The sequence below is a fragment of the Gossypium raimondii genome, chromosome 3, assembly GCF_025698545.1.
Source record: "Gossypium raimondii isolate GPD5lz chromosome 3, ASM2569854v1, whole genome shotgun sequence".
Lineage (NCBI taxonomy): Eukaryota > Viridiplantae > Streptophyta > Magnoliopsida > Malvales > Malvaceae > Gossypium > Gossypium raimondii.
The window spans coordinates 37,111,469-37,137,645 of NC_068567.1; the positions used below are offsets into that span (position 1 = coordinate 37,111,469).

Here is a 26,177-nt window from a genome sequence, read left to right on the forward strand (position 1 = left end):
GTTGTAAACCATTTTTCTAAGGCAATCTTGAAAGTAGACACGTGTTAGGTTCCAATAAGGGCTTAGGTTATTATATAGATACTCAAGTTGGAAAAGAAAGAGTTTTTCTTCTTCTTTCCTCAAGAAGTATTGTTACTTGAATATGAAATAACTTACAATGTTTCTTTCTACCTAAGGCTAGAGCGGTAGATCTAGGTCTATGTTAGTAGTTACTCCATGTCAAGGCAAGTTTTATGGCTTTAAATGTTATGCTATGAAAGATTAGAACCGTAAGGGTTTGAACAATAAGATGAGGAAGTAAGGCTATTTATGAAGGATTATTTGGGTTTGTGTTGATGGAAAAAAGGCTAAGAATGAGTTTTAATGGTGCTATTCTATTTCATAAGAAGTGGTAGCTATAGTTTCTTGTTGGATTTGGAGTTGAACCTACTATTTGTGGATGTAGGTGAGTCCCTAAACTGACTCTTGCATGTATGTCGTGTATGCTAGATATTTCTATGGAAATCGAATAGACTATGAAACTGACATCAAAAAAGTAAAATAAGTAGGTTATACTATTGTATGAAAGTTTGTTTGGTCTTGCATGTGTAGTGAGTATGGAATTTGACAAGTTAAGCATGTAATAAGTATTATGATGAAGAAGTGTGATTGTATGAGCACAAATGCAATGTATGTGATGAGACGTGAGGTAGTCGAGTGTTGTTAATGAATCAAAGCATGAAGTCTTAAATGGTGTCAATACATGAAGAGTCAATCAAGTTTGTTTGTGTCTGTTCACCGTGGTGGAGACTAAAGGAGTCCATCAAGACTTTAAACACGATCTCTAAAAGGAAAAGACCATGGCCATGACATTTTCTGAAAAGAACTAAAGGACAATTATTGCCCAATGGGATTCTCTACATGTCCTAGAATGATGATGGGAAAACCTCACGTACTGTGAGTTTAGGCGAATCCATATATTAAACACGTTAGAAAAGAAAGCCTTTGTGGAAAACCATGAAAAAAAGCCTTTGTGAAAAACCATGTAGTGAAAGCCTTTGTGGCAACATCTGTAAGAATGGCCCTTATGGAAACCATTTGAATGAAATGCCTCTATTGTAAACTCTAAAGGAATGGTATTCATGGTGAACTCTGAAGGAACGGTATGCATGGCGAACTATGAAGGAAATACCCTTGTCGTTGACCATTAGGAACCCATGGTGAGATATTCCTAATCAGCTTCCTTTATGGTAGGCTCCGTATGAAATGGCATAGCATATCATGCCTGGATCCTTTTCAAATCATGATTAGTAGAAGTATAATGTGTTATGTAATGAATTCAAAGTAAGAAGAAAGTGCATTGAAGGAAGGAATCAAAGTAAATACTACGTCTGATAACTCGAAGTAGGGCATATACTTATAAATAGTAAGAGTAAAAGAGGGTTTAAGAATGATCAGTTATGAAGAATAACTGTAAACATCCATTTTCGAATAATATGGGTAAAAGAACCATCATCAAGATGAGTTAGAAATGAAGTCTGATGGAATGAAGTCATCGATGGAACTATAATAAAGGATATAGACCATGTTATAGGGAGCAGAAGAAATGATCATGTTCATAAATGGTGTGATGCTCATGATGATAGATAAATGAAGTTTAAAGAAGAAAAGTTGGTGGTGATGGACTATCCTCCTATTTATGAAATACAACGACTAAGGTATAATTTATTACTTCTCACTAAGTTCTTATGAACTTACATGGTTGTTTCCTATATTTTAGGATGAAAGCGAGACTGGGTCTGGAGGAACAAGTTGGGCAACGTGTTCAAAATCTGAGCCAGTGCGTAGAAATTTGCACCTTGGGAATATCTATGATAGATTAGGATTTCAAGCTAGACTTTTTGTAATTTAATTACCATGCATTGTACTTGTATTCACTTGATTGTATGTACTTATGTATTTTAATTCAAAGTTTGGTAGATAAGTAAGTTGTAGTCGATTGTAATTCGTACAAGTAGGGTAAGCTTACGTTTGTATTTGTGTGATAATACCTAAGATTTGAATCCGGTTCAGCGGATCAAGTATGGGGTGTTACACCCAGTATTAGAAACTGAGGTTGTTTGTTGAGATTTCATCCCTAGTCCTTTTGATTTTTTCCCCAAGGTAGGAGATGAATACCTAGAACCTTTGAAATCTTTGGTTCTCTTTCCTGACAGTGGAGGCATAGAACTAGTTGCCACTATTTTCCCCAAACCTTTGTCTTTCTGTCTATTCATTCCCTTTTCAATTCTTTTGGCACTTTCAACTAAGATAGAAAAGTCTTGTAAATTTAAAGTTATGAAAGGGAAAAAAATGTCTTCATTTCATCCTCACTCAATTATTCTACACATCTTAGCTTCGGTGGTCACCAACTCTCTGGCGTACTTACTCAACCTAACAAGTTCTTTCTCATATTTTGCCACTGTCATGTTATTTTGCTTCAACTTAGTAAACTCTCTCTTTTTCTTTTCAATGTACAATTGCCAACATACTTCTTTCTAAACTCAGAGAGGAAAAAGTTCCACTTAATCCTTTCAGTAGGATTTATCAAGGGTTCTTCGGATGGTAGACAAAATTCTTTCCATTCCCTTTCAGTTGCATTTTCCCATATTCCTTTGCAATTTCTCATTAAAGGGTCAAATCTCTGTTCTTGAATAAAATTATATGGTTGTAATTTTTGCTAATACTTATCCACGACACCTTCTTGAAACTCAATAGTTGGGCTTCAAGCGCTTGCACTAAAACTGGCCATTTGATGATCTATTCTTATTATATCTGCAAATTACCCTTTGGTGCTGATAAAAGAAATTTGCTTGTAATTTGATCTTTCTTAATGATATCATATGGTGGCCATATGTCCTACTTATAGATTAGGAAGAAAGAATAAATTATTCAAGAGTTATAATCTAGTCCTACTAAGTAAACAGTTAAATAACAAGAATCCTAATACAATTAAACTACAAAAACATCAATAGTTAACTTAGTTCAGAAAATAGGGTTACGTAGTGGTGTCGTGACATCCTTAGGTGATGTCGCGACGTCGAGAGCAGATTCCTAAATTAGAATTTTGTTCTTCTTCATGACATTCTAGGATGGTGTTGCGACATGATGGTCGGATTCCTCTGTTTTTCATGAAATCACCAGTTAAGTTACCTTTTTCCTTATCTTCCTTCATGTTTGTTGGTTTTCCCTTGATGTCTTGGAAATCCCAAAAGGCGCTACACCGCAAGGTTTTTTCTTCCACTACAGCATTAATAGTTCCTCCAAAATAATGTTTTACTTGTTGGCCATTAATAAGAAAGGGTTGACCCCCTTTACCGGTTAACTCTACTGCCCCATCAAGGGTTACATGTACTTTCTGCCCTGGAAAACGTTCTCTCTTTCTAATCTTTGTGTCATGTCAAAGTCTAATCTCCTTGTACATCTTATTATTTTCATGCCATAAATCTGAACTCTTCCAATTCTTGGAGTTGGAATACTCTTTCTTTTTTAACTAGTTGAGGATCTAGATTTAATTCTTTGATCGTCCAATATGCCTTCCTCTCCAATTCGATTGGTAAGTGACAATTCTTACCATAAACTAGCTTATATGGGGACATGCTTAATGGAGTCTTATATGATGTTCTGTAAGCCCATAATGTAACACCCCAAAACCAGCCTAAACACTAGGGTCGAATCTGGTGATGTCACATTGTAACACCCCTTACCCATATTCTACGCTGGAATAGGGTATGAGGCATTACCAGAATAAATACACTTATAAACATATTAAACCGAGTTATAAAATTTCATCCAAATTAAAAACTTTCAAATTATTATCTTCGAGTCGCTAATTATGGTTTACGAGGCCCAATACATACCCATCCATATGCTCAATATATCCGTTAAATCAATCCAATATTGAAGAATCAACTTTAAGTCAGAATCAATATTAATCACAAAATAAATCTTTTCATGTTATTTTCATATATCACTAATCGAACTTGAATGTCAATTTACTTAATATGTAATTCACTAACACATTCGGTATACACAATGTTTAATTGATGAAATCATTTAATAGAGCTAAATTTCATATTCACTCTAAATTTTCTTCTATACCAACAAATGCTTTCACTTACCATTTACCTAACCAATTTCTCGAACCAAGCTTCACACAACAATAATACATCACATGTACTTCATGAATTCAATGTTTGAATCTTATCACCATCAAATCCATGTCATTTGAATACTTAAATTTTATTCAAGCATATATTATTACGTTTCATATACCAAGCATATGTCAAAATTACGAATACACAATCAATTCATTTTTCATTTATTTGACTAGCAAATTAATCTCAAAATTCATAACATTTCGTTACTTAAGATATGCCATAAAACACTTCTTTAACATAAACTAGCACCATGGCCGAATTTTCAGTATGCTATTTATTCCCCTTTTTCCGAATCACATAGCAAAACATTACAAATATGTATATATTTGAATACTATAATTATGCATCAACTTAACAACATGAGTTAATTCATGATCCACTCCTGTCATCATTTCATGCCAAATATACCACACGCATATGCTATGAAACTTTATTTTCTCTCATGAGCTTACCATGACCAGTAATGCACCAATATAAGCATCACTCCTGTTTCAATATTTATCGATTATAATCAGACATTTAACCGATTATAAACAATTCATTCATATACTTTATTGTCCTCCTCCTCCTCTCCATCCCACACCCTTTATGTATATAACATGCTTAAATAGCATTATACCTAATTTCCCTATTCACTTATATTTAAATTCAAAGTTGTCTAGTTGAGTTACAGTCACTAAATTATTTTTATCCGGAGCTACAGAGCTCCAAATTAAGTTTTGTCAATTTTCCCCAAAACTAGACTCAATATCTTCTTACCATAAAATTTTCAGAATTTTTTTCTCATCCAATTAGTACAGTTTATTCTTTAAAGTCACCCCTGTTTCACTACTCAACATCTTTGACCTCTCTTCACTAAAAATGAATTATCTCATTGTACAACATTCAGATGATATTTCCGTTTATTTCTTTTGAAAATAAACTCATTAAGGATTCTAAGAATATAAATTATAACTCATAATTATTTTTTTACAATTTTTAATTATTTTCTAAACTCAGAACAGGGGATTCCGAAATCAATCTGACCCAGCTTCACTAAAATTCAAATATCTCAAAATATATAACTCATTAAGTTTTCATTTCATATCTTATTCACTCTCTAATTAAATTTCCACCATTTTTGGTGATTTTTCAAAGTCACACTATTGTTATTGTCCAAAACTGTTTTGTTGCTAATTTTACTTTTTCATAATTTCACTTTTTCGCTTTCAATCATTATTCAATTCAATTCCACACATATATTCATCATTCCATCACACTTAATCGTTACATGATCTCATGTATTTTCACTTAGTCAATTTCCTGATGAACACTTTGGAATAATAACAGATACACGGTGGATTCAACACACAGCAACCACCCTTTGTAATCAATGATATCTGGTGGGATCAACACATAGCAACCACCTTATAATTAATGATACCGGTTCACATAGTAGCCTGCACATAGTACTACACATGTGACCATCACTATCCGATACACGTAGCAGCCTGCACATAGTACTACACACGTGATCGAATCTATCCGGTACGCATAGTAGCCTACACATAGTACTACACATGCGACTTATCATTCTGGTACACGTAGTAGCCTGCACATAGTACTACACACATGACCATCACTTTCACTTTCACAGAGTGGCCTACACACTGTCCATGCCACACATGTGATCATTTCTGTCACTTCATTCGTATCTCTTTTTATTCTGAATTTTCAATCAGGAAATTTCTCACTTTTTCTCATCTTTTCCTTTTTCACTAATCAAAGTCAATTCCTTGTCTTTCCTGGCTTATAATAACACATTTAACTTATTTAACACTCACATTATTCAATCCAGTACAAAAATCACATTTTGACAAAATTACATTTTTGCCCCTAAAGTTTCATAAAATTACTATTTTGCCCCTAGGTTCGGAAATTAAACTTTATTACTTTTTCTCATGTTTTATGACATGCTAAAAAATTTTCCCTTCTATGGCAACATCAAATTCACACTCTAACACTTACTTATGAACATTAGGTATTTTTACTGATTATGTCAATTTACTCGTTTTTACTTAAAATCGCTTAGCAAAAGTTGTTTAACATAATTTCTAGCTTTAAATTCTACCATAAAACATCAAAATAAACACATTTCACCTATGGGTATTTTTCCAAATATAAACCCTAGGTTAAATTATTGCTAGATATAGCTAAAACAAGTTACCGGGACTCCAAAAACATAAAGAACATTAAAAACGGGGCTTAGAATCACTTACTATGGAGCTTGGATGCTTGAAAACCCTAAATATGGCTTCCCCCTTGCTAATTTCATTCACCATGGAGAAGATGGACAAATTTTTGGTTATTTTGGCCATTTTAATTCTTTTAATTACTAAATGACCAAAATACCCCCAATTTAAAAATTTCCTATTTCACTTATCTCTTGTCCATTTTTGTCCAAAAAGTTAACCAATGGTCTAATTACCATTTAAGGACCTCCAATTTAAAATTTCATAACAATTGGCCACTTCTAACATGTAGAACTCAACTTTTGCACTTTTTTACAATTTAGTCCTTTTGGCTAAATTGAGTGCCCAAACGTCGAAATTTTTTAATGAAATTTTCTCGAAATCATTCCGTGAAATTTTAGACCATAAAAATATAATAAAAAATAATTTTTTTTCTTGTCAGATTTGTGGTACCGAAACCATTGTTCTGACTAGGCCTAAAATCGGGCTATTACACATAATGCATCGTCTAGCTTGATTTCCCAATCTTTTCGACTTGGGTTTACTGTTTTGTCTAAAATCTACTTTATTTCCTAATTAGATACTTCTGCTTGCCCATTATCCTGTGGTTGATATTTCGTTCTCATCCTATGCTTTATGTTGTACTTAGCCAATGATGCTTCGAACTGCTTGCCGTTGTCATTGATAAGTGCTTGTGGTGTACCAAACCTGGAAAATATGTTTTTCTTGAGGAATCTTACTATAGATTTTGTATCATTAGTAGGTAGTACGACAGCTTCGACCCATTTTGAGACATAATCTATAGCCAGGAGAATATACCGATTCCCGAAAGAACTTGGAAAAGGTTCCATGAAATCAATTCCCCACACATCAAACACTTCAACCTTGATTATTCCTGTTTGCGATATTTCATCCCTTTTAGACATATTTTCAATTCTTTAACACTTATCACATCCTTGGACAAATTCATAAACGTCTGTATTCATTGTTGGCCAATAAAACCGTGATTGTAGTATTTTTTAAGTTGTCATTTTTCCACCGAAATGCCCTCCACAAGGAGATTTGTGACAACCTTGTAAAATATATTGTATCTCTTCCTCTGCTACACATGACCAAACTAATTGATCTGTATATTTTTGAAATACATATGGTTCCTCCCAAACATAATTTTTTTGATTCATAAGCTATCCGTTCTTTTTTGCTGCCAAGATGTATGTCCTAGGAAGACCTCCTTACAATGTAGTTAACATAATCTGCATACCATGGTGTTAGATGCTTACCTGGTCTTGATTGATCAATGTTTACTCTAAATAATTGTTCATATGAAAAGTTCTCCTTAATATCTTCAATTTCCTCCTCTTGTAAATGGTTTTCAAATCTGGATAGGTAATCTGCAATTTTATTCTCAGTCCCCTTCCTATCCATTATCCATAAGTCAAATTCCTGAAGTAATAAAACCCTCTCATTATTCTAGCTTTTTTTCTTTTTTCTTCATGATAAATTTTAACACAGAGTGATCAGTACACACATTTACTCGATTCACCATTAAGTAGGGTCAAAAATTTTCACACGCAAACACTACTGCCAACATATCTATCTCAGTTGTAGTGTAATTGCACTGTGCAAAATTCAATGTTTTGCTAGCATAATTAATAGCCCCAAATAAATTATTCTGCTTTTGTCCTAACACTACACCTATTGTGTAATCACTAGTATCACACATAATAATAAAAGTTTCCGACCAATTCGGGGTACTGATTATAGGAGTAGATACGGGTTTTTCTTTAATTACCTTAAAAGCACTAATGCAGCTTTGGTTAATTATGAAAACTGTTTCTTTTTGGAGAAGTTGATTTAGAGGTTTAGAAATATGAGCAAAATATTTTATAAATATCCAATATTTTATAAATCTCCAATAACATTCGTTGGATTTGGAAGATGCTTGATAAATTCAATTTTGGCTTTGTCCACTTCCAAACCTTTTCTGTATATTTGATGCCCTACGACCAGTAATTCTTTCACCATGAAATGACATTTTTCCTAGTTGAGTACCAGGTTAGTTTCCTCCCATCTTTTTAACACTTTTTCAAGGTTATCCAGGCATTCTGAAAAAGAGTCCCTATATACAGAAAATTTGTCCATGAATACATCGAACCCCTCTTCTAACATATTAGCAAAGATCGCGATCATGCATCTCACGAAAGTTCCTGGAGCATTACATAGGCAAAAATGCATTCTCTTAAAGGCATATGTTCCAAAAGGGTAGGTGTAGTTTTTTCTTGATCATCGGGATTAATTAATTCTTATCATTCTCAACTACAGTTAGACCTCCATTTTTTAGAACATTGGGTTCAGCTGACTCACTCATTATCAGAAATAGCGTAAACAATTCCTGCATCTAGCCATTTAATCAATTTCTTTTTTACCACCTCTTTCATGGTTGGATTAAGTCTTCACTGAGCATCTACCATAGGTCTTTTTCCCTCCTCTAATCTAATCTTGTGTTGACAAAATGCAGGATTGATTCGTTTAATATAAGCAATTGTCCATCCTATCATTTTTTATGCATTTTTATGACATATAATAAAGTTTCTTCCTATTTTGTGTCTAGATTTGTGGCAATAATTACTAGTAAGGTATTTTGTTTCCCTAGATATCAATACTTTAAATGATTGGGCAAGGGCTTTAGTTCTAACTCTGAAGGTTTGACAATAGATGGTACCATCTTTACTAAGCTTCGGATCATTTGCTCTTGTTTTTCCTTATTCTGTCTCCACCGATCTAAGTGCGTTACTATGTGGTGTGTCCCTTGTTCCGCACTGTCCCCTTTCTCTTCTATTTTATAACCAGTTTATTCTTTCACACTGAACTCCAATTGATTACATTCTTTCTCTCTATTTTCCACAGATTCCAGTCCTTGATTTCGTATATCAAGACATTCATCCTGATAACTCTTGAAAAGAGTTATAATTCATGCCTTTAGACTGGGTCAACTGTCTATACTTAATTGAACTTAGTTGCATTTTAGGACATTATTTTTAGTATTTTTAGAACATTGCATAAGAAGATTGGACGGTGCTTAAATATTATTATTTGTTACTTTTAATTACATGTGAAAAGGTTGAGCAGGATGTGGAGAAAGAAATAAAAGAGTCGAGGTTTGCCGGGGCAAAAGGTTGGTTAGATAGCCAACTCGCATGCATGGCAATTCCAACAAGACCGAGTCAACACTCAATGCATACCAGTTTCAACCCAACTGTACTTGTAGCAGAAAAATATGCCTAAAGAAGAGGAGAAGATAATCTTGGGTTGTTGAAAAAAAAATTTAAAAAGAGAAGATAAACATGGGTTTTTGGATTTATCTTAGGGAAAAGCCTATAAAAAGCCAAAAAAGGAAACCCAAAAAGGGCAAACAATAGGGAGAGATCCTTATGCAAGGATAAAAGGTAGCAACTGAGCAGCGACGGGAAGAGGAAGACGAAGGCAATTCCTCTCAGCCACCATAGGACACAGCACCACTAGTGTGTGAACTAGACACGCAAAAGCTGTCTTCCTAAAGTCTTCCGTATTTCTTACTTTTTTCATCCATGAATTGAATGATGAAAATGGTGTTGTATGTTATTTTGGTTTTAAGTTTTATGTTCCAACCCATGAGCTAAATCTCATCGGGTTGGGATTACATGATGACATTTTTATTTTCTTTAATGGGTGAAGCATATATCTGATTCAATTGATTGTTTCATTCAATTTTATTTTATTTCTAAATTGTATGCGTGCAATCTCTAGACATAGATGACTACTTAGCATGCCCATAAACTAAATCTGATTCTGAAAAGGTTAGATTAGTTGAATCGAAATTGAATGATATGAGCAAGTACTCGACTGATACTTGCAGTAGACTCTAGACATATAGTAGTGTTCATACAGAAGGAAAACAATGCAGGGTACCATATTAGGGCCTATAAAAACGGGTAAGGTAACTTAAGGTTTTTTCTCTCAAAAGAAGTAGACCATTTTAGAACTCTTCTGAACAATAAACTGAGTATGGTTTTGCCAAGGCATTATTGACAGAAAGGGTAGATTCTTAGTAATCCCGACCTTCCAAATCAACATCATATTTCCTTTATTCTTTGTCGTCGTATCTTTACCATATCATTCTTAATTATTTACATGATCATTTACATAATATTCCCATAGTAATTCTCATAATTTCCATTACATTTTTACTCTCGTTTTGCCATAGCATTTCCAAGTATTCATTAATTCCACATATTGCATATATCATTATTCCTTTAATTGTCACTGCATACTTACCATAGCTTTACCAAATCATTAATTGTATTTCATTATAATAACTTGACCACTTTTGTGTCTCAATCTGATCCTCGTAGGAATGATACTCACTCGTCACTTTATTGCTTGATCCGATGTGTATACTTGCACAATTCGCATATCATATTCATACGCGGCAAGTCTTTGGTGTCGCTGCCGGGGATCGGCAATTTGGTGTAATTTGGTTTGGTTATTTTACTTAATTTCGTTAGTTTTATTTAACTTAGTTTAATTTAATTTCCACAGGTTTGTCATAAGTGCATGAAAAGAGGCATTCCTACTAACAAAGAGTATCATTTTGACCTAGAGATTGAGATAACTTTGCGAAGAAGGAGAAAAGAACTGTGGAAAATGGCTAGGAACGGGAATGATCCTGGTTTCAATGATAATCCGAATGGTTAAAACGTTAATACTCATGTTCGTAGAGTGATAGATGACCGAGATAGACCAATCTCAGAGCATGTTGTGCCAATTTTGGATGATTTGAATCCAATGATAGCCAAACAACAAATACAATTTCAACAGTTTGAGCTGAAACTGGTAATGTTTCAGATGTTACAAATAGTAGGATAGTTTAGTGGATTACCCATTGAAGCTCCAATTCTACATTTACGACTTTTTCAAAAGGTTTGTGACTCATTTAGACAACAAGGTGTTCCAAAAGACGCTTTTCGACTTAAATTGTTTCCATATTCTTTAAGAGATCAAGCAAGAGCATGGTTAAATGCTTTACTGTCAGGAACAATGGTATCATGGAATGATTTTTTCCAGAGATTTTTGCTACAGTATAATCCCTGAAATATTAATCCCAAGCTTAGAAATGACATCACATCTTTTTGGCAATTAGAGGATGAAACACTATATGAAGCATGGGAAAGATTTAAAGACTTAATTCAGAAGTGCTCGATCCATGGATTTCAACACTTGACTCATATTGAAATATTCTATAATGGGCTAAATGCGCATACAATGAAGGTAGTTGATGCGTCCGCCAATGGTACTTTGTTGGATAAAACTTAAAATGAAGCATATGAGATTTTGGAAAAAGTTTCCAACAATGATTATCAATATTTAACAACAAGAGTTGGGTCGGGTAAGAGAGCTGCTGGTACCATAGAGCTTGATGCAATCACTTTGTTGACATCCCAAGTATCTTCTCTAGCTAATATGATTAAAACAATGAAAAATCCAACTGTAGACCATGATATCAAATCAACCAAGTTGTCATGTGTTTATTGGGTTGAAGACCATATGTTTGACAAATTTCCATCAAACCCAATGTAACCTCCCAAACCCGGCCTAGACGTTATGCCCAGATTGAGAAGGCTACATTAGCCACCGAAATGGCTAAACTAACTTACGTTACTTTTGAAGACTTTGAATAAACTCAGTTTAGAGAAAATCGTAGGTGTACTTTGAGTTAGCTTAAAAGCATTCATTCATTAGGTCGTGTATACCTAGGATTCATTTTATTATTGATAGTTTTCTTTTAAAAAAATCATTTGCTTAATGCTCTTCTTTAAAAAAAACTCGATGTTAAACTCATGCAACAGAAAAACCATTTTTCGAGTCATTTTGGAAACGTAGTTGTCTTATCGATTTGTTTTACAAAAATGGTTCCTTCAAAATGCAACGGAAACTAGGAAACAATATCAAATTTTGCTTAAGCCTAATATCATGCATTATTCGATTATTATGCTTGAGTAATCCATGCATGTCAAAACCCCCCAAAAGAAAAGTTACCAAGCTGTAGACCAGAAAAATTAAAAATTACAAACCAAAACCAATAAAGACTTAATAATACTTATAGAAAAATTATCCGAGGTCTAAGGTGATTCTTCCAATGTCGAGTCCGATCCTAATTTCGAGGTTTACCTAAAAAGTTAAACACTATTACAGGTGAGCTTATAAAAAGCTTAGTGTGAGTCAAATAATTATTTAAACAAACATAAATATCGAATACAATGAAACATATTAGCTTTAACAGAAGAAAACAAAACCATCTTAGGATTTTCATATCATTACATAGCCATTATCAAATTGATGTCAAATGGTGTATGACAATGGATCATCATTCATTCGAGTAACAATCATTAATTTCGATACCATTCAATACAACACAACACAATACGTAGCATAAATGAATAACATTCAAATATGTCGTGAGCACGATGAAGTGTAGAAAGGTTCTTACCCATACCATTCGCTACATACCACGAGATCCCCAGAACCCGTCATCTGAGCTCCAAAACATTATGGGCTTAAGCCCGTTGTGGTTAAAACCACCAGTAACAATATGCAAAAATTTCTACCAGTAAAAATGCAAACAAGCTACCAGTAAATATGCAATGAATCGCCATTCCCCTGGGTACTCTAGGTGCAATGCACTGACTACGAATAATGCGGACTTAATATGCCACTGGTACTCCACAAACTCCTCCGTCAACCACAATCTCCCAACCCAATGCATATGCAATATGTCATACAACCTCATATATAATCATATCTCAATACTTTTCACATTCATTTGACATGCTCAGCATGTCCTCAATAATCACATACTTTCAGTAAATGGAAATAGTGTTCCAATCTTTCAATTTACCAGTGTGTTGGTATCAATCAATATAATTCAATTTCACATACTTTACGGATTTTCGTTGTGCATAAATAGCACCCTTTTCAGTACACAATATAACAAAGATCTTATACGTTTAAATCAAACATAAGCTTAATATATCAACACATTATATCATTCAATCAAAAATTCTCATATCTCATAACTCAAATATGCAATTACAAACTCAATCAAACATTCATACTGTTAAACTAGCAAATTTGCCAACATGTCAATATTTTAAGGCTAGAAACATACCTGGTTCGGCCACTCACAAAATTAATAATTTGGTTATTAAGTCAATCCATTCATCAAGATAATTGATCAAATATAACATGATATTTAACATTTTCAAACAATTTTACGATTTTAGGACCCACACCTTATTTTTCGCTTCACCGCAGCACACTAGCGAACCTTCCAATTTTCCTTAATAATTTCTTAAATGAACCAAAACCAAAATTCAGTATAAATTCAATAAATTTACCATTAAACCAGGCCCCAAACACCCACTTATGTGTTCAAACCAATCGTTGAAATTATAACAATTTTATGAATCTAAACTAGTTAGATCCCTTACTCTGTATCGATGTGAACCGTACGTACAATCGTTCTTCACCTTTACAGATGATTTGGGGCATTTGGGTCAGCACCTAATTCAATAATATACTAAAAAATTAGTAGATAATTAATGATTAAATTCCTTCATTTAATCAATTCATAACCTTTACCCAACAACTATGTCGAAATAACAAGCTGGTTACCTTTAATTGCACTTAAATTTCACAATTTATGGGTTTCGAATGGCCCAATTGTTCAAGAATGTTTTTCCCTAATTGAAATGGGTTTAAAAGCTGATTAGGATGGTTCAAGAACTCAAATTAAGGCTGGAAAAATATAAGCAAGAACCAAGAAACAAAACATCCCCTTTTCTTACCCATAGCTGCATGCACCACCACCCGCGATGGCCGAAATTGGGACTGAATTTTAAAATGGTTTGAGATTTCATTAAAATCTAGAAAAATACATTTGAAATCATTTAAAACCCACCAAATTCTAGATCTGGAAATTTTAATTTTTAATTGACAAGATTAATCAAGAAATTGAAGAGAAAAGAGATCTTACCCAAGCTAATTGAAAGAACTAGGCTTGGGTGGCACACACATTAAAAACAAGGGGTTTTTTTTCCAAAAATTCAATTATTTTGCAAGGGAAAGGATTCGAACTTGGGACCTCATTTAATTTCCATGCTTTCTCTTATTTTTTTTAACCATTAGGCTTTTTCCTCATTCTTAAAATAATTTTCCAATATTTATTTTAAAAACAAGGCATGTCGCATACTAGGGTTTAAGGCAAAATTTGCAAAATAATAAAAATAGTGAGAGAAAGGATTTGAACTTAGGTTTCAATAAATGTTTCACTAGCACTTAAGCAACAAACCAATACCTTATTTATTTCCTAAAAATGCATAGACAATCTTGAAAATTAAGGCATGACCACTCTCTCTCAATTTCCAAACCCAATTCTACTAACCCCCGATTTTTGGGATCTTACACCCAACGTCTGTGTACTACATAGGTAATTTTAATCGAAATAATAACCCTTATTCCAACACTTAAAATTTAGGGTGGAGCCAGCATCCAAATTTTAGTTGGAATAATCAAGGTGTGGGGAGTTCACACAATATTGCAAGTGGAATATCAACAATTCACCGTCTGGTTATAATCATCCTATGCCGAGGCAAAATGCTCAACAAGGTCAAGTATCATCTTCTAATTCTATTGAATCTTTATTAAAGGAATATATGGCCAAGAATGATGTTTTAATCCAGAGTCAGGCTATATCTTTATGAGCTCTTGAGAAGCAAGTGGGGCAAATAGCGATTGCTTTAAATTCAAGGCCACAAGGAGCATTACTAAGCGATATTGAGAATTGGAGAACAAAAGGGAAAGAGAATTGTAAAGTGATCACTCTCAAATGTGGAACTCAGTTAAATGACATTGTTCAAGATGCCATGGTAGGAAAGGGTAACTCGAATCACAACCATGTAAAGATTCCAGAGCCATTTGAAAAGCATATTGCACTTGAAAAGGGTAAGTAGAAGAATGCTGCTGTAGAACCAGATCAAGCTGCTAACAAAAATGTCATAGCAAAACAATATCAGCAACCTGAAGGATGATCACCTTTACCTTTTCCTCAAAGGTTCCACAATTCTAAACAGGATATTCAGTTTAAAAGATTTTTGGATTTTTTTAAGCAACTCCACATTAACATATAGCTAGTAGAAGCTTTGGAGCAAATGCCCAATTACGTGAAGTTTATGAAGAATATACTGTCAAAGAACCGCAGATTGGGAGAATTTGAGGCTATTGCTCTCACTGAAGGGTGTACAGCAATGTTGATGAATAAATTACCTCCAAAGCTAAAGGATCCAGGGAGGTTCACTATCCCTTGTTCAATTGGAAATCATTATGTTGGTAAAGCATTATGTGATTTAGGAGCAAGTATAAGTCTAATGCCTATATCTATTTTCAAGAAGTTAGGAATTAGGAAAACAAAACCTACAACGGTGACTTTTTAATTAGCTTATCAATCCTATGCCCATCCGAAAAGTAAAATTGAGGACATACTAGTAAGAGTGGATAAATTTATCTTTCCTGCTGATTTCCTTATTTTAGAAATTGAAGTTGATCAAAATGTGCCAATTATTCTTGGAAAACATTTTATTGTTATAGGTAGAACTTTAATTGACGTACATAAAGGTGAACTGACCATGAGTGTAAATGATCAACATGTTACTTTTAATGTTTTTTATGCTTTGAAATGTGCAGCGGATACCCTTGTGCACTTTCTTGGTGCAAAATAGACCTTTCAATTTTGATGAACAATGCTTAGTAGCTCATGTATATCCACATTGAGTTATTGATGTCAAGGACATGAAAATGGGGGACATATTTAAACTTAAGGAACAACGCTTGAAGCACTACTAGGGTGCTCATTTAGAGCGAGATAAACAATCTATTAAACTTCAAGATGTTTAACTTCAACATCTTGAAATTTCTTTTATTTCATTTTATCGATTTAAATTTCTCTTAGTTATTTCATTTCCTTTTTTTAATAAACTATAGGAGAGGAAGGGGTTGGTGATGCAGAGCCCATTGAGACAAATCTTGCCAATGAAGAGAATGCACCCAAAGCACCGGAAGAAGAACTAGAGAAAACAAAGTCTGTCAGCATTGAGACTAACTGTGAGGACGAAGAGGAAGCAAAACCCTCAATTGCACCACTAGTGGACAACACTGCGGCTATTCCACCTCCTTCTACTGAACTCATGACTGAACAAGGTCGTGAGATCGATAGGATTATTAACGAACTCACCAGATTTGATAATGAAGATGAAGATGTATATAATAGCCCGTTTATTCAGTGGTGTCAAAAATAATAGTTTCAGGGCCACCAAATTTGACGAGTAAGTTTTTAAATATTATTATTTAATATTTACGAGTCAAACATGGTTTTTAAAAGGTTTTTGAATTGATAATTTATGTTATTTAAGCGATTCTAAGGTCAAGTGTTTTAGAAAATGAGGTATCGGGACCTCATTTCTATAAATCAAGCCGTAAATATTTTTATAAATATTTAAAGAGTGTCATTAAGGTGGTATTAAGGTTTCGTTAAAAATTTTAAAATTTCTATAGTGTATTAAGCAAAAGGACTAAATTGTAAAAGTTGAAAAGTCAATCGTTATTAGTTTAAATGTGTTAATTTCTTAAATAATAATAGTTGGATGGCCTTAATGAGTAATTTACCCATACCTAAGATAGTGGGATGGTTGGATTCTTTACAATATTTTAATTTTATATGTTTTATAAGTTAATTTATTATTAAAAAAGTAAAAAGGTTAATAAAGTAAGAATAATTTAAAAGTGGCCATCTTCAACATTAAGCTTTCTTTGTTTCAACCGAAAGCCATGGCTATGCTGAAGTGAGGTTCATCCATGTTTCGTTTTGTTCAAGTAAGTCCATTTTGCACCCGTTTTTAATTATTTTTATGGTTTTGAGATCGTTACAACGAGGTCCAGCTAGCCCATACCTTCGATTTTGAAACTGTTAAAGATTTTGAATGTTTTCATTGATGAATCTAGTAATTTTTTATGTTAAATGATGAATTTTAAATATTAGTTTATATTTAAAAGTATTTTGTGAAGTGATTTTGATGAATTTATCGATTATGGACTAAATTGTTAAAATAATAAAATACAAGGATTTGTTGTGAAATTGATGCATAAATGGATTGTATTGGATGCCATAAGTATTCAAATAGGCTCAATTTTGGGTAAAAATAATTAATTTGCATGTTTTAGGCTTAGGGACGAAATTGAATAAAAGTAAAACTTTAATGGCAATTTTGTAAAAATGTCAAAATGACTAAATTTCATAAAATACATTATTTTACTATCTAAATTAATAGGTTGAATAAAATTATTTATTTAGATCAAGATCGAGTGGAAAATCAAGGATAATGTGAAATTACTAAAATGCCCCTGTACTTTGACATTTCTGCAATTTAGCCAGGTAAGTTCGTAAGTTTAAATAGCATTATAAATTATGTTTGAAATTCTATCATTTTATAATATCATAATATGTCTCGGCAGAAAAATCAAACGGCGTATTGGGGATTATCGAATATGAAAAGGGATAGCTTCGGCTATCGACTATGAAAAGGAATAATTTCGGCTATCAAATATGAAAAGAGATAGCTTCAGCTATCGATCATGAAAAGGATGGTGATGACCATCAACTATGAAAAGGAATGGTGACGACTATCGAATATAAAAAGGAATAGCTTCGGCTATCGATCATGAAAACGGATGGTGACGACCATTAACTATGAAAAGGGATGGTGACGACCATCGATTAATGAAAAGGGATGGTTTCGACCATCGAATATGAAAAGGGACGGTTACAGCCATCGTTTAACATACTTTGTGTGAGCTCTGGTAAGGATTCTAATTGACTTCACTACGACAAATATGGAAATGTATGATGTACCAATGATCAAAGAATGAATATTCATGTTTATGAAATGTATGATATAAGTGGTGTTATGTTACGTACCATATCTTACCATGTAATGATATTGCTAAGTTAGGTGTTTACTCATTAGCTTGTGGCTATGGTTAATGTTATGTTTATGTGTTATGTGTATACAAATGAAATGGTAAGTGTTCAATAAGAACTAAGACATGTTTATATGAAACTCAATGGAATGGCGATACATGGAAAAGCATTTTATGTTGTGATGGATGATAAATCCAATTGAATCATACTCAAGTATAATGTTTATCCAATTCAAATTCATATGAATCATGTTTAAATGAACTAACATGTGTTGTTGATGTGCTAGAGCTTATGCCAAGCTTGTGGATATGATTGATGTTTATGATTATGCTTGTACTATGCATATGAAACGAGTAAGAAAAGGGAATGGAACGGTAAGTATGTAATTGGGATGTATTATATGTAAGCAAATTGCTTATGCTTTAAATGAATACACCTATGTCATGGATAAATACACTAAATTGAGAGTTAATAATGTTGTTTAGGCTTATGGTAAGCATTGGGGACGGAATGGAAAGTAAGTAAATAGAAAGATATACAATCTTATAAAAGGTTGATGACTATATATTTTATGTCTCATTAAATCCTATCAGGTTATAAATGGTCAATAAATATGCGACATTAATAAACTTACTCATTTGTGAGTTGATGATCATATCGATTTATGAATCTTATAGTATTGGCATAGATTTATGTTTATTCTATAAAGTTTCTTATTGAAATGGAATATTATGCTTAAAGTTTATACGAGCTTACTAAGCATTCATTTCTTACGTAGTTTCTCTTTTACTTTACAGATTATCAGAAGCTCAAATCGGGTTGGAAGCTAATTGAAGATCCATCTCACTATCCATTGGCTATATTGATAGATTTTGATGATTTAGATTCATAGTTATAATGGCATGTATAGGGGTTTTGTGTTTGATGAAATGGTTATTATATATATGACTTGTAAATTTGGGACTTTGATTAATGAATAGGTTGTTATGTTGGTATGTAAATGTGATGTTATAATTGTTGACATTTTGGTATTTTGGTGCTTAAATGGTGAATGCTGGAATGGTAAGTTAAATGCATGCTATGAAATGTTGTTTTAATATGCTTAAAGGTTGTCATTGAGGTATGGTTTGATATGGAATTAGGTAGTGAGTATTGAGTAGATAAATGTCTAATTTCGTAAGTTTGGATGTGGTTGGCATATGGCCAAGTTTACTAAGGTTTAGTGATGATAGTTGTTAAATGGTCAAATTGGTATATTTGAGTATGATTGGTATGTGAACATTGTGGTAAATGTTGGTATAGAATTAGTTCCAATGGTTGGTTGATTTATGGCTAAACTTAGCAAATTTATAATCAAGTTTGATTGTTGTGATTGAGGTGCCTTTTTAGGCATATTGGTTATATGATTAAATACTATGATGATCTAGCATGAATATGCATGTGTTAGGTAAATTTTGGATGCATAAAAATACGTACATTTGGCTTGTATAAGTGACCAAGTTTTGGATAAGGAAAATCACTTGAAAATAACCTATTTTTCGTTTGCACGGCCTAAGCTCAGCCGTGTGTGACGCACACACACGGCTACGCAACACAATCGTGTGTCCCCTGTAGGTTTTTATATGTTGCATTTTGCGAGTTACACGTTCTAGCACACGGGCATGTGGCTTGGCCATGTGAACCAAGTTAGAGAGTTACATGGGCTGGGATACGGTCATGTGTCTCTACTTTGAATGCTTGCACGGCCTGAGACATGGGCGTGTGTCTCAGCCGTGTGAGTCACACGGCCTAGCCACATGGCCGTGTGACCCCTGTAGTATGAATTTTTCTATCTTTTGTGGTAAAGTTCTAAATAGCATGTATTTGAATGGAATATGATGTGTTTTATAAATGATTTTAATCGAATGTTTTAGTTAAAAGCTTCTAGTTGTGCTCCGTAACCTTATTTCGGCAACAGATACGGGTTAGGGGTGTTACAATGTACCACTCAATTTACTTAAAAGGATGAAGTGTTATAAGATGAGTGCACAAAAGACCACTCACTCAATTAAAGTACCACCATTTAATTCCAAGCTCGGGAATATTTTCTCCCTTTATTACATCTCATTTGTACATATATATGTTATTGCATTCATGATTCATATATGTACATGCATTGAGGACAATGCATCCCTTAGGTTTAGGGTGTATTTTGCATCTAGACTGCATTAGATATTTAGTTTAGCATGCATGTTTTAGTACTTTTTTCATTTTCCATAGCACACATAACTGCCAAAAAAAATTTTGTTTAGAATGTGATGAGTGTATTTTTCTTTGTGATGTTCAATGAGGAATTTAATTCTTCGATAAACTTAGAAAGTTGTAATAATGGATTAAGTGGCTTTAGCTTAAGAGAGTTTGCTTGTAAATTGATCCTTAAAATTAGGATGTCCTAATTTCGATTACAATTGATCTATAGTAAGTCTCCTTTGATAAACTTAGAGACTCTTGAAGCTATATTGGGTAACATGACAATACTCAATAATGAATAAAGCGGCAATGTCTAAGAAAATTCTTTAAAAAAATGTCATAAAATACTCCAATGCTTAGAATTGTCGAGTAAGTCAGCACCACCATGTTTGCTCCATCATGTTGTTGACTAGAAAGGTGAGTTTGAGTAAGAGTGTGTAATAAAGAAAATTAGAGGCACTCCACTGTAGTAACAGGCTGAGTAGCTAAAGGGGTAGTTGTTTGCTCCATCAATCTTTTTAGTCAAAAACCTTAGCTTCATGAGTGAGTATTCAAATCATGACATGGTTTAGTATTCGGCAACTTAGTGTATGGTCCATTGTAATTCTCAAGTCAAACAATCATGTGACAAGCTGAATCCCCTAGTAAAGAAAAGAAAAAAAAGCATAATAAATGGATATGTATGTACTTGAGTATGTAAAAGGCCACATGAAAAAAAAAAGAAGGAAAATTGAGTTAGCTTAAAGATGAACTAAGTAAATTATGAGGTACTTACTATAGTGAAAATTGCATGAATACTTAAAATTTCTCTTTCTTTTAGGGCAATATTTTATGCACTGTCTTTACTAAATAAGCTAATGACACTTGATCAAATTTTTAGACATAAAATATTGCTAAGAACTAAAGTACAAGATGCTTTTTAAATGGTCTAAACAGTGCAAAGGTGATTATGTTGCTATGGCAATTTTTTCGTTCATGCATTCATGCATATCTTTCTTGAGGACAAGCAATAACTCAGGTTTGGGGGTGTGTAACTCTTGAAAAGAGTTATAATTCATGCCTTTAGACTGGGTCAATTGTCTATACATAAGTGAACTTAGTTGCATTGGATATTATTTTTGCAAATTTAGAACATTGTATAAGAAGCTTTAACGGTGCTTAAATATTATTATTTGCTACTTTTAATTGCATATGAAAAGGTTGCGCAGGATGTGGAGAAAGAAATAAAGGAGTCAAGTTTTGCCGGGGCAAAAGGTTGGTCAGATTGCCAACTCGCATGCCATGGTAATTCCAAGAAGACCAAGTCAACACTCAATGCATACTAGTTTCAACCCAACTGTACTTGTAGCAGAAAAATCTACCTAAAAAAGAGTAGAAAATAATATTGGGTTATCAATTTTTATCCCAGAAAAAAAAATTTAAATGGGAAGATAATCTTGGGTTTTTGAAAAAGGAATTTAAAAATAGGAGAAGATAAAAAGAGGATAAGTTGAATTGTAGTTTCATCAAGTGGCTCTAGTATAAGCAGAGTGGTTCTCAACCCTTGCAACCTTATATCAGTATTGTTGGGTAGTACTGGCTACATATTGCCAATCCTAGAACCATATAATTTTTTGCGAAACTATTCCATCTCTATCTTTATTAACATATTGAGACCCTTTAATTTGTTAAACTTTGACAGTGTCTAATTGAGAATTAATACACTGCAGAATATATCTAGACTAAACGTATCCTCCCTCTTAGAAATTTCATATCTGACTTTGTTCCCATATACTAATTCTTGAACCTTCGAACACGCTTCTATAGATTCGTCGAGAGGAACTACCTTCTCTAGGGATTGGAGAACATTTACAATTTTGATATCCTCCACTATGTTCTGATCTTGTTCATTTCCCTTGTCTGATGACCTAGAGATTGCTAAAGGGATGATGCCAACTTTCAATTCATCATTGCATTTGGTTGTTATTTCCTCGCTAGGCTCTGCCTCTTTCTGAATATCCTCTTGTGAAGTTATTTCTCCTAGCTCACCTTGATTATCTTTTACGCTCATAATTGTCTTGCTATTCATATTTTCCTAAGGTACTTGGGTTGTTAAGTTTTCCTCCTTATCCATACTTTAAGGTTGCTCATATAAAGGAACAATAGGTTTTATGTTCGCGCTCATGTGACACTCTTGTAAATCCGCATTAATTTCACTTCTCAGTTGACTTAACTCCAGCATTAATAGTCTCTGGTTCTCCTAAATCTCCCACTATTCATAAGCTCCTTCTTCTTAAATGTCATTGTCATAATCTATCTCATCATCTGATCATATACAATCGAATTGTCCATGGTGTTTGCTAACCTAATTTCAACAGTCACTACGGAGTATTGAGATTTCTAAAGAACTGTCAGTGATGTTAAACAAATAACTAAATAGAAATAAACTAAAGATCGTACTTATAATTTAGATATTTTCTAATATTCTATTAGAATACAAAAGTTAAAATTAAATCAGTGACGTTGTCTCCCCAGCAACGGCGCCAACAACTTGACTGCCTCCGGACATACCAACATCCAGAGTAAAAATCCTGCACAAAATATATAAAAATGCAGTATCTACAAATATATGAGTCAGGTTGTAATATAGTTACAACGGAGTAGATGAGTACTCCGAGGATCGTACCTAAGGGAGGTGAACACTAAAATAATTCTAACCTAAGCATAAATAGATCTAATTAGTACTTTAAATGAATTTTATTACAATGAAATAAAAAGAAAGGTTTTGGTGATCTATACTAATAATAATAATAAAAGAAATAAAAGAAATAAATAAATCACGAGAAATAAAATAATGAAATATATCAAATCTGGGCATCGGTGATTAGCTCGCTTCAGTAATCATAACCAACTGTTGCTTCCGGTTTTCTTGTTCAAACAAGTAGTTGATATGCCAACAGGATCTTCCGATCTTCCACCAAAATAACGAGTTGACAATAACTACTTATCTCTCGACCTCACAGTCCATACTAGTTCAAGGTTAAGGTGTTCACGGATAGGCCATACCAAATTTGGGTTAATTCCTACCTTAATGACTTCCTAGGGTTGTTAGGCCTAGGGTTTAGACTCTTCCTTTCCTAAATAGCTGATCCACTAAGAGAACCCTACAAAACAATTAATTAATCATACCTCCACTCGCTAATCCCCCATAGGAGAATTAGTTCATCATGGATCTCATAAATAATATAAACTTAATAGAAAGAGTAAACATGAATAATAATTCAAGAATACAAAGTTTAGTAGAAGCCTGATTTGTATTAGAATTGAGTGCAGAATCCTCATAAAGTTTGATTATGTTTCAACAATTTGATTTTTTTTCACAAAAGCAAATAACAAAAACTAAAATAAACCTAAACGTAAGAAAAAGAGAAAAACTAAAGATTAAATATAAGAAGAAAATTATACAATACAAATGTTGTCCATAACATGTTTTGAATGAGCCTATTTATAGACTTTAGAGGGTCATCATCCTTAACCTTAGGTCAGTTGTCATCCTCATGTTTAATGTTTGATTGTGCAGACCAAAACACCCCTATCTCATTATTATTTCCCATACAGATGTGATGTCTTGACACACCAGGTCCTGTGTCGCAACATCGAAGGTAGTATGCCCCATCTTTTGGGTGTCTTTAGGGGTGTGTCACGACATCCTCAAGTTGTGTCATAACATCGAAGGTAGTCTTGAAATTCTTCTATTTTTCTTCTTATGTTACGACATCCTATGCTCCGTGTTGCAATACAGTGACCAGTATTGAGTTAGCACGCCTTCTAATGGTCTCCTGCATGCTCACAAAGTATATTAGCTCACCCTTAGGCCTCATTAGACCCCTAGGGTCAATAAAGACTCAAATTACACACTTTATTAAAATTAACTAAAGTTGCGAAAACATAATTAAAACTTTAACCAAAATGCTTATGTTCAAAAAGTGCGAAAACTACTTTAATCTGCTACACTGAATTACGGCGAATCAATGATCTAATTCATTCAACGAATATATTAGAATATCATCGATAAATACTATTACAAATCGGTCTAAATATGGCTGAAATACATGATTCATCAAATCCATGAATGCAGTAGGGGCATTAGTCAAACCAAACGGCATCATCAAAAACTCATAATGACCGTAACGAGTTCTGAATGATTTTTTTAGCACATCTGGCTCTTTAACTCACAACTAGTAATAACCCGATCGCAGACCAATCTTCGAAAACACATTAGCCCCTTTCAAGTGATCAAACAAGTCGTTGATTCAAGGTAACAAATATTTATTCTTTATCGTAACTCCGTACAACTGCCGATAATCTATGTACATTCTCATTGACCCATCTTTCTTTTTCTGAAATAACATTAGTGCACCCCAAGGTGACACACTCGGTCAAATACAACCGTGATCTAGCAACTCCTGTAATTGTGCTTTCAACTTAGTAGGAGCCATTTTGTATGGGGCTATCAAAATTAGAGTTGTTCTAGGTGCAAGCTCTATTACAAATTCAACTTCTCTAACTGGTGAAAAACTTGGTAATTCTTTAAGAAATACATTGGCAAATCATTTAACTATCGGTACCTGATCAATTTTTAACTCTAACACCCGTGAATCAAGAATGTACGCAAGATAAGTTCACCATTTTGGAATTTCAGGGTAATTTGTGTTTGTCGACAATTCACTATCACATTATGCTTAGTCCACCAGTCCATACCCAAAATAAGATCAAACTCATCAAATGGTAATAGCATCAAATCAATAAGAAAATCATAACCCCGGACTTTCAATGGGCATATTCTCCAAATCTAAATAATTAAAACACACTGACCAAGTGGGTTTGTGTAACACCCCTAACCCGTATCCATCGCCAGAACAGGGTTACGAAGCATTACCAAAGTTTACAGATCAAACAGATAGAAATTTCAAACATTTCATATCATATAATATTCAGGTTAGAAACCAATCAAACTCATACATATTGTCCCTTATTCGAGCCCTCGAGGCCCAAAATATGTGTTAGAAACAAGTCGGGACTAATTCGAAAACTCAGAGAAGTTTTCAAAATACATTAAAAATTTTCAAATCTGCAGGGGTCACATGGGCGTGTGGCCATGCCATGTGGGCATTCAAAATAAGGACACAAGGTAATGTCCTAGCCTGTTCCTGCGCTCGTGTAACTCATTGACTTGGTTACACGGCCAAACCACACACCCGTGTGCTAGGTCGTGCACCTTTCGAAGTAACCTCACACGCCGGTGTGCCAGGCCGTGTAAAAGCATGACTTGCAATCCTTTTAAAGCTACAAGGGACACATGGTCGTGTCACCTGGCTGTGCGTCACAGACCACTGAGACACACACCTGTGTCTTTGCCCATGTGGACCAAAATAGGCTATTTTACAAGCCATTTTTCTCACCCAAATTGGCATCCACCTACACCCAAAAGTG

The 26,177-nt window shown here is 33.8% G+C and overlaps 1 non-coding gene across 1 annotated transcript; it reads right to left on the reverse strand.

The window, feature by feature from the left end:
• Positions 1–11,551: 11,551 nt before the first annotated feature.
• LOC128040041 (small nucleolar RNA R71) lies at positions 11,552–11,658 on the reverse strand. The gene has a single exon (XR_008194701.1). It is a non-coding gene; the product is annotated as a small nucleolar RNA R71 (small nucleolar RNA).
• Positions 11,659–26,177: the final 14,519 nt, after the last annotated feature.